Source organism: Helianthus annuus, chromosome 1 (assembly GCF_002127325.2).
Source record: "Helianthus annuus cultivar XRQ/B chromosome 1, HanXRQr2.0-SUNRISE, whole genome shotgun sequence".
NCBI classification, from domain to species: domain Eukaryota; kingdom Viridiplantae; phylum Streptophyta; class Magnoliopsida; order Asterales; family Asteraceae; genus Helianthus; species Helianthus annuus.
In genome coordinates, this window is record NC_035433.2 from 54,473,353 (window position 1) to 54,483,271 (window position 9,919).

Consider the following 9,919-nt stretch of genomic DNA (forward strand, 5'->3'; position numbering starts at 1 on the left):
CAAATTAAACCAAGACAAGTAAAAAAAATGAAAAGTTTTTGAAAAAATTTGGGGTGATTAGCGGTTCCAATAGAGTTTTGTGTAAGGCTTGTTATTAGGACTTGCAAAATTCAAGGTTTTAGCATCCCCCCACACTTAAATTTCACATTGTCCTCAATGTGTTCCAAAAATAAGTTTTTTCTGTTGATTTAAATGTGTAAAAGTGGGTTAAAAACAAGATTTTATGGTACTGGGTAGCTGAACACAGGGTGGTGTTGGCTGAGCACGGCCCCGTGTCCAGACTGCCAGTACCAAAAGTAAACAAAAGGCTGGGCACGAGGGCGTGTTCAGTGAGCACGGCCCCGTGTCCAGGTACCTGAACTGGGCATTTCTACAGATTTTTGGGCACGGGGGCGTGTTGGGTTGAGCACGACCCCGTGCTGAACTTGCTGTAATGAAGAAAAATTGTCGAGAGCTCTGTTTTTGTGCATGGGGTGTTGGTTCAAGCTTCCCTTAGTATCCTTCACCATCCCGAGTGTGTTTTATTCATGCAAATTAAAACTAAACTAGAAAGCATAAAAGTTAAACTAATCTAAAACTAAGGATAGTTCTGCGGAATGCCTCCGTGGTGCGCCACGTTTATAAGGGTCCTTGGCTAGACCCTCCTTATCGGGTGGTTCTGGCTCATCTTCAATTAGGGGGTCATTATTGCCAAAAGGATATTTCATTGAGCGCTCAAGATCTATGCTCCTTTTGAATGCCCCTAATTGAAGGGTAGATTGTTGTACTTACGGTTTTTCAAAGCTTCATGAGTTTTTACAAAAGGCCGTCCCATCACTAGAGGAGCGTCATCAAGGATGACAAAGTCGGTTGGGATCACCATTTGATTTGTTTGAACCAAGACATCCTCCACTACACCAATTGATTTTATTACTCTCCGATTAGATAGAAAAATGGGTATTTGAAGTGGAGCAAAATCACTAATACTTAATTTTTCGAAAATGTAATTAGGCATTATGTTAACACAAAGATCTTTATCAATAGTGACATTACTAATAAATGAATTTTGAAAAAAAAAACATGGAACCGGTGTAATGTTAATTTCAAAAGGATCTTCTTTTATTAGTGAAGTTTGATCATTAGTTAACTTAACACTTACCATTTCTTCAATTTTAGTGTTAGTGTTTAACTCTTTTAAAACTTAGCATGAGTTGGTACTAAACAGTGATTTTCGAAAGAAGGTGACACGAGATTAATTTCTTCAAAATTAGACTCTTCTTGAATTTTAGCGTTATCGGCCTCACTTTTTTTGTTGTCTAACTCATGTGTCGGTTTTTCATTTTCTTGTTCTTCCATTTTTACATTTTCAACTATCTCTACGTTATTATTACAATTTAATTCTTCTCTTGCGCGGGACTCCTCTTCCCTTGCGCGAGATTCTTTTATGCAACGTTCGATAGTTTTAATGTGTACTAATATCCTATCGGTCACTTCGGTGAGAGAGAAAGGATCGGGATCCTCAAAGCTTCCATTTTTACATTTTCAACTATCTCTACGTTATTATTACAATTTAATTCTTCTCATATGAGGTGGGTTGTTCACACCATAGTTCCTCATAATAAGTATATGATGGTGGTGGCTCATATCTTGACTCTTCAAAGTATGAGTATGAAGGTTCATACCTTGGTTCATCAAAATATGAGTATGAGGGGCTAGGTTCATACCTTTGGCCTTCATAGGGTGTGTATGAAGTTGATGGCTCGTACCTGGGCTCCTCATAATAGTTGTATGAAGTGGATGGTTGAAATAAGTTACAACATTGTACCGAGTGCGGGTTTCCACAATTAGTGCAATAGTCTCTCATATAATCATCCTCCTCATAGGTGTAGTTGTAACCTCCTGAGTATTGATCCATAAGAATCACTCAGCAGACCACAACTGAGTCTCGGGACCAGAAAACAGAAACAAAGACGGAAACAGAGGCTGGACACGGCCCCGTGTCTGGTGAACATGGCCCCGTGTTCAGGGTCTTTATCTGGGCGTTTTAATTAAAGTTACTGGTCTCGTTGAGCACGGGGGCGTGTTCAGTGAGCACGGCCCCATGTCCAGACTCTGTATCTGGGTATCTAACTAAAAATGTGCAGCACGGCCCCGTGTTCAGTGAACACGGCCCCGTGTTTAGGCTATTGTAAATGCAAACTAAACTAAAATGCAGAAAAATATATGCGCGTTTTTAAAAAGGGTTTTGAAAAACTGATTAGGCCGTCGATTTTAAGCTTTCTTAAAATCCTTGTGTCCCCGACAACGGCGCCAAAAACTTGATGTGTGCTAGTGTGTATATGTTTTAGGTGTATATGGTGGTGGTGGGGGGTGGGTGAAGTGTGAGAGAGGTGGTGTGCCAAGGGATGAGTTGAAATGGATCCAAGCACTCCTATTTATAGGCTGAACAGAAGCCTGGGCACGGCCTCGTGCCCGCTGGGTACTGCCCCGTGTCCGTCTGACACTCTCTCTCTTCATTAATTGTAATTTGCAATTACAATAAATGCGCCTGCAGGAAGCTGACCACGGCCCCGTGTCCGCTGGGCACGACCCCGTGTTGGGCAATAGAAGCTTCTACCACTTTGTCTTTTGTGCCAGGGCTGACCATCCTGGACACGGCCCCGTGTTGAGCTGGACACGCCCCGTGCTGAGCTGGGCACACCCCGTGTTCAGCTGGGCACAGCCCCATGCTCAGCTGGGCACAACCCCATGCTCAGCTTTCTTCTTTTTTTTTTGCTTTGGGAGATGCTGTCGAGGAGACGGGCATGCCACGTTTCTTCCTTTTCTTTGTATTTATGTTGGATTTGGCTGCATTTTTGCTTCTTTTGTTTATTTAAGCTCTTTTAACCCTGAAAAATACAAAAGGAAGACAAAAGCACACTTTTTCTAACATTAGTACTTAAAAAGGGTTAGTTTTATGCCTCATTTGATGTAATTTATATGTTGCATTTTACACACATCAAATAGGAGTTGTATGAAAACATTTCACAGCTGTGGACACAAACTCAAGCACCATTTTTCCAACTTCTTCCTTATCGTTTGTCCGTGCACTTGCCCATATGAATGCGATCCCACACTTAAATTCCAATACCTTTGGGTATTGAAGGAGATCCTACTAAATTTGACCCAGGTCCCTTGCAGGACCTCTAAACGCTGAACAAGGGCAAGACTCTTACCAAACCGTTCCCTTAACCCCCGACCAGGTAGCCAACATACCTCCATATAGACCGTGGAGATATGAATGGTGAAAATCTTTTATTTTATATAGACAGTAAAATAATGTCAAGACACCACGGAAAAACGATAAGGAAGAATCACCTTCAACATAAGAAACTAGTTATTAAAGTCATTAATACAAAACCAAATAAAAAGTGCAAAAGATTAAAAATAAAAAGTATTACACTAGACACTTGTCTTCACCAAGTGATGTAAGAGACTCAGGCAAACATGGCCTTTGATTGTCGAGAACTCTTACGATCAATCTTGGATCCCGAGACGACTCACACACTCTATGATGGACAATGGATGATGGTGTTATGGTGGTGGTGGGTGGTGGGTGAAGTGTGAGAGAGGTGGTGTGCCAAGGGATGAGTTGAAATGGCTCCAAGCACTCCTATTTATAGGCTGAACAGAGGCCTGGGCACGGCCCCGTGGCCGTCTGATACTCTCTCTCTTCATTAATTGGAATTCGCAATTACAATAAATGCGCCTGCAGTACTCTGACCACGCCCCCGTGTCTGCTGGGCACGGTCCCGTGGTGGGCAATAGAAGCTTCTATTAGTTTGTCTTTTCTGCTGCTTCTTGGGCACGGCCCCGTGCTCGCTGAGCACGAGGCGTGTTCAGTCTTCTGCCTTCTCTGTTTTGCTTGGGAGGATGCTGTCGAGGGGTCGGGCAATCCACTTTTGTCCCTTTTCTTGTATTTATGTTAGATTTTGCAGTCTTTTTGCTTCTTTTGTTAATTTGAGCTCATTGAATCCTGAAAATACAAAAGGAAGACAAAAACACACTTTTTCCAACATTAGTACTAAAAAAGGGTTAGTTTTATGCCACAATTGATATAATTTATATCTTGCATTTTGGGCGTATCAAATACCCCCACACTTGAATCTTTGTTTGTCTTCAAGCAAAACTCTTTATAATGTGGCTTTATTCACTCCCAAATGGAATGGGTAGAAGAGAAGGTTTTTGGGCTTGTCATAGAGTGTCGGGATTTTCCAAGATCGTTTAGGTTTTATTTTTATTTATTTACAATCCTATTCGTCATGATTTATTAAAAACATTTCATAAGATAAATTATTTATTAAGGCATAACATACCTTTTTTAAAATTCCATTTATATACAAGTTCACATACCTCACGGGGGAAATCACTCACACTCGGCCGAAGGTGTATTTTTAGTGAATCACTCGAGAGCGGCGTGCAACTTATTTCTACCATAAGCTTCCCAAACAATCAATCCTCCTCCTTTTTAACTTTATACCTTTGTAAATATCAAGAGGACTTTTTGGGTGAAGGGTTAGGCTTGGGTTACAGGTGGGTGGTTGGGTTAGTGGTTAGTTGAAAAGGGCGGAAGGCGTAAAAAGCGTTGGTTTTCATAAAACATTTTGTTTTTGTGACTTTTTTATTTTCAATGAAGTATTTATTCAAACAAGCTTTTGTTTGAGGAGCTTTGTTTGTTTATTTTCAACTTCATCATCATTCAATTTTTTTTTTCAAGAGTCACACGAAAACCAAGCTTTGTTACTAAAATAAGGGGTAAAAAATGAAAAAGGGATTTTGGTGGGTAAAGAGGGTTTTGGGTTAAGAAATGAAAAGGCTTAGGCTCAAAGGGGTTAACTAGAGGGAATTTTTGGGTAGGTGAAAAGAAAAATGAAAATAATGGTGTTGAAAGAAAAAAATGTTAGTCCTAATGCCTCCATCATTTACTTACTTGGGTTTAAGTTGGTAAGGAGCGGAAATCAATTATTGTGGCAAGTTCTAGAGTCGTAAGAACCAAGCGGCTATTCACACAAGAAACGAAAAATGAGAATTTAGTGTAAAGATATGTATTTGTATGCTCTTTAAAGGCTCAAAACTCACTTTTTTAGGAATGAGTTTTTACGTGATCAAGTATATATAATCAAATTTTAACTAAGTTTGTCATGCCGTTTCATAATTTTCTTATGTTGGTTCTTTTTATCACGACGCTATCGGTTGTAAATTTGTAAAAATATAACCTTGTTAGACTTAGAATTCCCAACTTAAACTTAGACAAGTAAAAAAATGCAAATTTTTGAAAAAAAAAAATTTGGGGTGATTAGCGATTCCAAATAGAGTTTTGTGTAAGGCTTGTTATTAGGACTTGCGAAATTCAAGGTTTTAGCATCCCCCCACACTTAAATTACACATTGTCCCCAATTTGTCCCAAAATAAGTTTTTAGGTTGGTTGAATGTGTAAAATGGTGTTAAAAGCATAATTTTATGTTACTGGCAGTCTGGACACGACCCCGTGGTGACCGGGCACGGCCCCGTGTTCAGGTGCCAGTGACAAAAATTAAAGAAAAGAAACAAAAGCCTGGACACGGGGGCGTGTTCAGCACGAGGCCGTGTTGGCTGGACACGGCCCGTGCTGAGCTTACTGTAATGAAGAAATTGTTGTCGGATGGCCCTGTTTTCGTGCATGGGCCATGTTTCTCGTTTCCCTTGTTATCTTTCACCATCCAGGGTGTGTTTTATTCCTGCAAATTAAAACTAAAAGATTAGACTAAACTAAGGATAGTTACGCGGAATGCCTCCGTGGTGCGCCACGTTTATAAGGATCCTTGGCTAGACCCAAGGTGAGGTTATATGTTTTCCGAGCGGGATGTTTTGCATCCCATGTTGCACCGTCGGAGAGCATCATCCAAACTCGAATCAATAACCTTCATGTAATTGACTGGGTCATCGTCCTCTATTCTCTTCCCAACCCCGAACTTCACTTCCTCATCACCATATTTTAAATTGAGTGTTCCGTCATTCATGTTTACCACTGCTTGTGCGGTGGCTAGAAATGGTCTCCCTAGTATGAGGGGGACTTCGGTGTCTTCTTCCATATCAAGGATGACAAAGTCGGCCGGGTAGACAAAATTATCAACCTTGACTAGCAGATTTTCAGCGACATCTTGCGGGAATTTGACGGATCGATCAGCAAGCTGTATACTCATCTTTGTAGGACTCGTCTTGCCTAAACCGAGTCTTTTGAACGTTGATGCTGGCATGAGGTTGATGCTAGCGCCAAGGTCGGGTAGCGCATTTCGAATGGGGGAGTCCCCAATTGAGCAAGGAATTGTGAAGCTTCCGGGATCAATCTTCTTTTGGGGAAGTTTATTGAGCACGAGGGCGGCGCATTCTTCGCCTAAGTTAACTAATTGCAATGATTCAATTTTCCTTTTATGAGTGAGAAAGTCCCTCATGAATTTTGAATATTTAGGCATTTGGATTAGGACGTCAATGAAAGGAATGTTAACATGCAATTGTTTTAGTAGACTTTCGAATTTAGCGAACTGCTCATTGGTCTTCTGGCGGATTAACCTACCGGGGTACGGAACTCAAGGAGCCTTGGTAGGCTCTGGTGAGGGAGGAGAACCTTTCTCTTGTTGGGGCGGTGTTGCGGTCTCCTTGGTAGGCGGTGGGCCTTCCGCAAGACCCACGGTACGGTTCCGTAGTGTTATGAGATGAACTTGTGCCTTTGGGTTTGTTTCGGTATTACTTGGTAACGCGCCTTGTGGTCTCTCGGAGAAATTTTGAGCTAGTTGACTTATTTGTTTTTCGATGTTTTGAATACTAGATTGTTGATTTCTAAAATTTGATTCTAATTGTAGAAACCTATCCGAGTTTTTCTTTTCAGTGTCGGAGATGAGGCGAGATATAGTATCTTCAAGCCTCTCTCGTCTACCTTGTTGTTGAGAAAAAATTTGTGACTCGTTCCTTGGTTGTTGAAAGTTTGTTCGTTGATTTAGGTTTTGTTGGTTACTACTATTGCCGGGTTCTCTCCAACCAAGGTTAGGGTGGTTACGCCATCCTTGGTTGTAGGTGCCCGTTGGGGGACCCGACGGCCTAGGTCTATTATCAATGTAGTTTACCGACTCTGTTTGATCATCTGTTTCTTTCATACAACTCCAATTTTCATGTGGCCCACCACACCTTTCACAAGCCATAACCGAGACTGTGTAAGGCTTGTTATTTGGGTGCTTGGAGCCATTTTTACACTTTCATACAACTTGTGGAAAAGGGTTACTCTACGTTGTAAAATGCAACATTGGGATTTACTCTTCACGTGGAGACAAGTTGGGATTTACTCTTCAGGTGTACTAAAAGGCACAAGTTTTAAATTTATAAAACAACGTATAAATTAGGCACTATGTCATAGCATCATTTGTATAAAAATACAAATTTATATTTTTATACAAATGATGCGTGTACTTGGTAGGTAAAAAGGGTTTTAGGTAATCTTGCCAGCATTTTAGTACACCTGAAGAGTAAATCACAATGTAAAACTCCCCGTGTGTAGTGTTAGTTTTAGGATTGTATCCTTGAAAACGCATTTTATATGCAACATATAAATTATATCAATTGTGGCATAAAACTAACCCTTTTTTAGTACTAATGTTGGAAAATGTGACAACTCGAGTTTTTGACTTTCACTTTCGCATTTAATGCGCGTTGACTTTGACTTTGACTGCTTAGTTGTTGGATTGTGGACTTGAATTATACGAGTTGTGTGTTAATGAAAATATATATACGTTTTGATTGTTTGATCGTGCATAGTTGTTTGCTACATTGTGAAACTTGTAAACTAGTTAGCATGAAACACATTACATTACACAAGCAACCTTCGAAGGATGTCCACGAAACATGGTGCATGAATCGAAGGATGACGAAACACATCCTTCGATCCAGAAGATCATCCTTCGGATTGATAAGTCTCGAAACATATCATTCGGGCCATGAAGGAATCCTTCGACATCTTTCGGCCCAGTCTTTCTATGGGCTTGGCCCATAACTGTGATAAGTATTTAGACGTGAATGCATGTAGTTGGCAGTCATTTTTTTTACAAACCCTAGACGGCCATCTCTCCCTCTCTCGCTCTTTCGTTCAAACCGGACGGCAAAGCAACCGGAGACCGCCTTCTTGATCGGATCATCCTTGTTTCCCTTTTATCGGTTAGTACTTGATATCGAATTGCTTGATAAATTGATTATCGGACTGCTTGAAGTTTTATGTTAGTTGGTGTGTTAACCGGCCGGATATCGTGTCTTAGTAGTTTAATGATGTTATATGTGCCTGTGATTAACCGAGTATGTTATGTGTTTAATCGAACTGATTTGAATGATTGTTAAGATGTTAGTGTGTATCGGTTAGTTTTGTAATCGGCCGAACAGGTTAGTTAATCGGCCACCATATAACCGGACTTGTTGTATGATGATCTAGGGTTTCGAATAAATGTAATTGATTATGTCGTAATTGATAAGCGAGTCATAGGGTTCATGATGGTTGGTAAATACACAGTCGGATTGCACGGCTTAGAGCTAAAACCGAACAACCCGTGATCGGCCGTTATATGCTCAAATGTTTGAATATTGATCATGCTTTGATTTGATTAGGGTTCATGAGAAAACCGATGGATAATTGACTGTTTGATCGATTGCATGCTAAACTAAAAGTTGGAAATTATGTTAATTGATCTGTTTCCGAAACTGTTTGATCTATTTGCTGATATTACGGAATGTTAGTTGGAAACTGATAATTGATAATCACAGCAAAACTTGGAAACTTGTAACGTAACTGATATCCATCGAAAGATATCAGTTACTCGAAACATGGTAGTAACCGTAAGATACCGAAAGATACTAGATGTTCGAAACATAGTGTTGACCGAAGGATAGCAATGACCGAATGATAACATTAAGTTCGAAACATAACATTCTGTTCGAAAGATAGCTATGGTACCTGTTAGTCGAAAGATCTCTAATGTGTCGAAAGATGACCATGAATCGAATGATAGCTGATGTGCTACTGTGAAATAATACGTGTTGTGTCGATATGCAAACTGACTGTTATGTGAACATTAAATTGCATGCGTATCGTTATGAACATGAACTGATTTGTTATACGTGCATACGATAGGACGTGAATAAATTACTTGTGAGTGCATAACCTAGCATACCGAGCAAACCAAGGTGAGTTCACACAGCCAAGGCATGGGTTCCCAGGGTGGGAATGGGTTGGATGATTACTTGTGCATACTTTGATACTGTAACGAACGATTAAACTGTTGATGCTTACGAACTACTCAACTGCCTTCGCACCCACCCTGGTCGGTAAAGACTATGGTCGCGAACGAACGGATCAATTGCCTTCGCACACACCCTGGTCGGTAAAGACTACGGTCGCGAACTAACGAACATAATCTTCGCACACATGCCTGTGAGGCCGCGATGGAACTGATACGATACGAAACTTAATTGAACAAACGCACTATTACCCAAACTAAACTATAAACTGTGAACTCGCTCAACTAGTTTGTTGATTATCTGCTGCATGCCTTGCAGGACCTTAGGTACATATTGGAGCTTGCACAAGGAAGGAGCAGGTCGTTGTGGGAATTGGATAGCGAACGTTAATTGAACTCATAACTACATTTGAGAATTTTATTACTATGCTTCCGCTATTTAAACCATGTTTGGTTTCGAAACATCAGTCATATCTTTATGAATTGTATTAACTACTTTTGATTATTAAATACTATGTTTGATATGATTGATGGCTTGATCCTGGTCATGTCACGCCTCCAAGCGGTGGTACTCCGCGTGTGGGATTTTGGGGGTGTGACAGATTGGTATCAGAGCCATTGGTTATAGAGAACTTGGTTTTAATATGGGA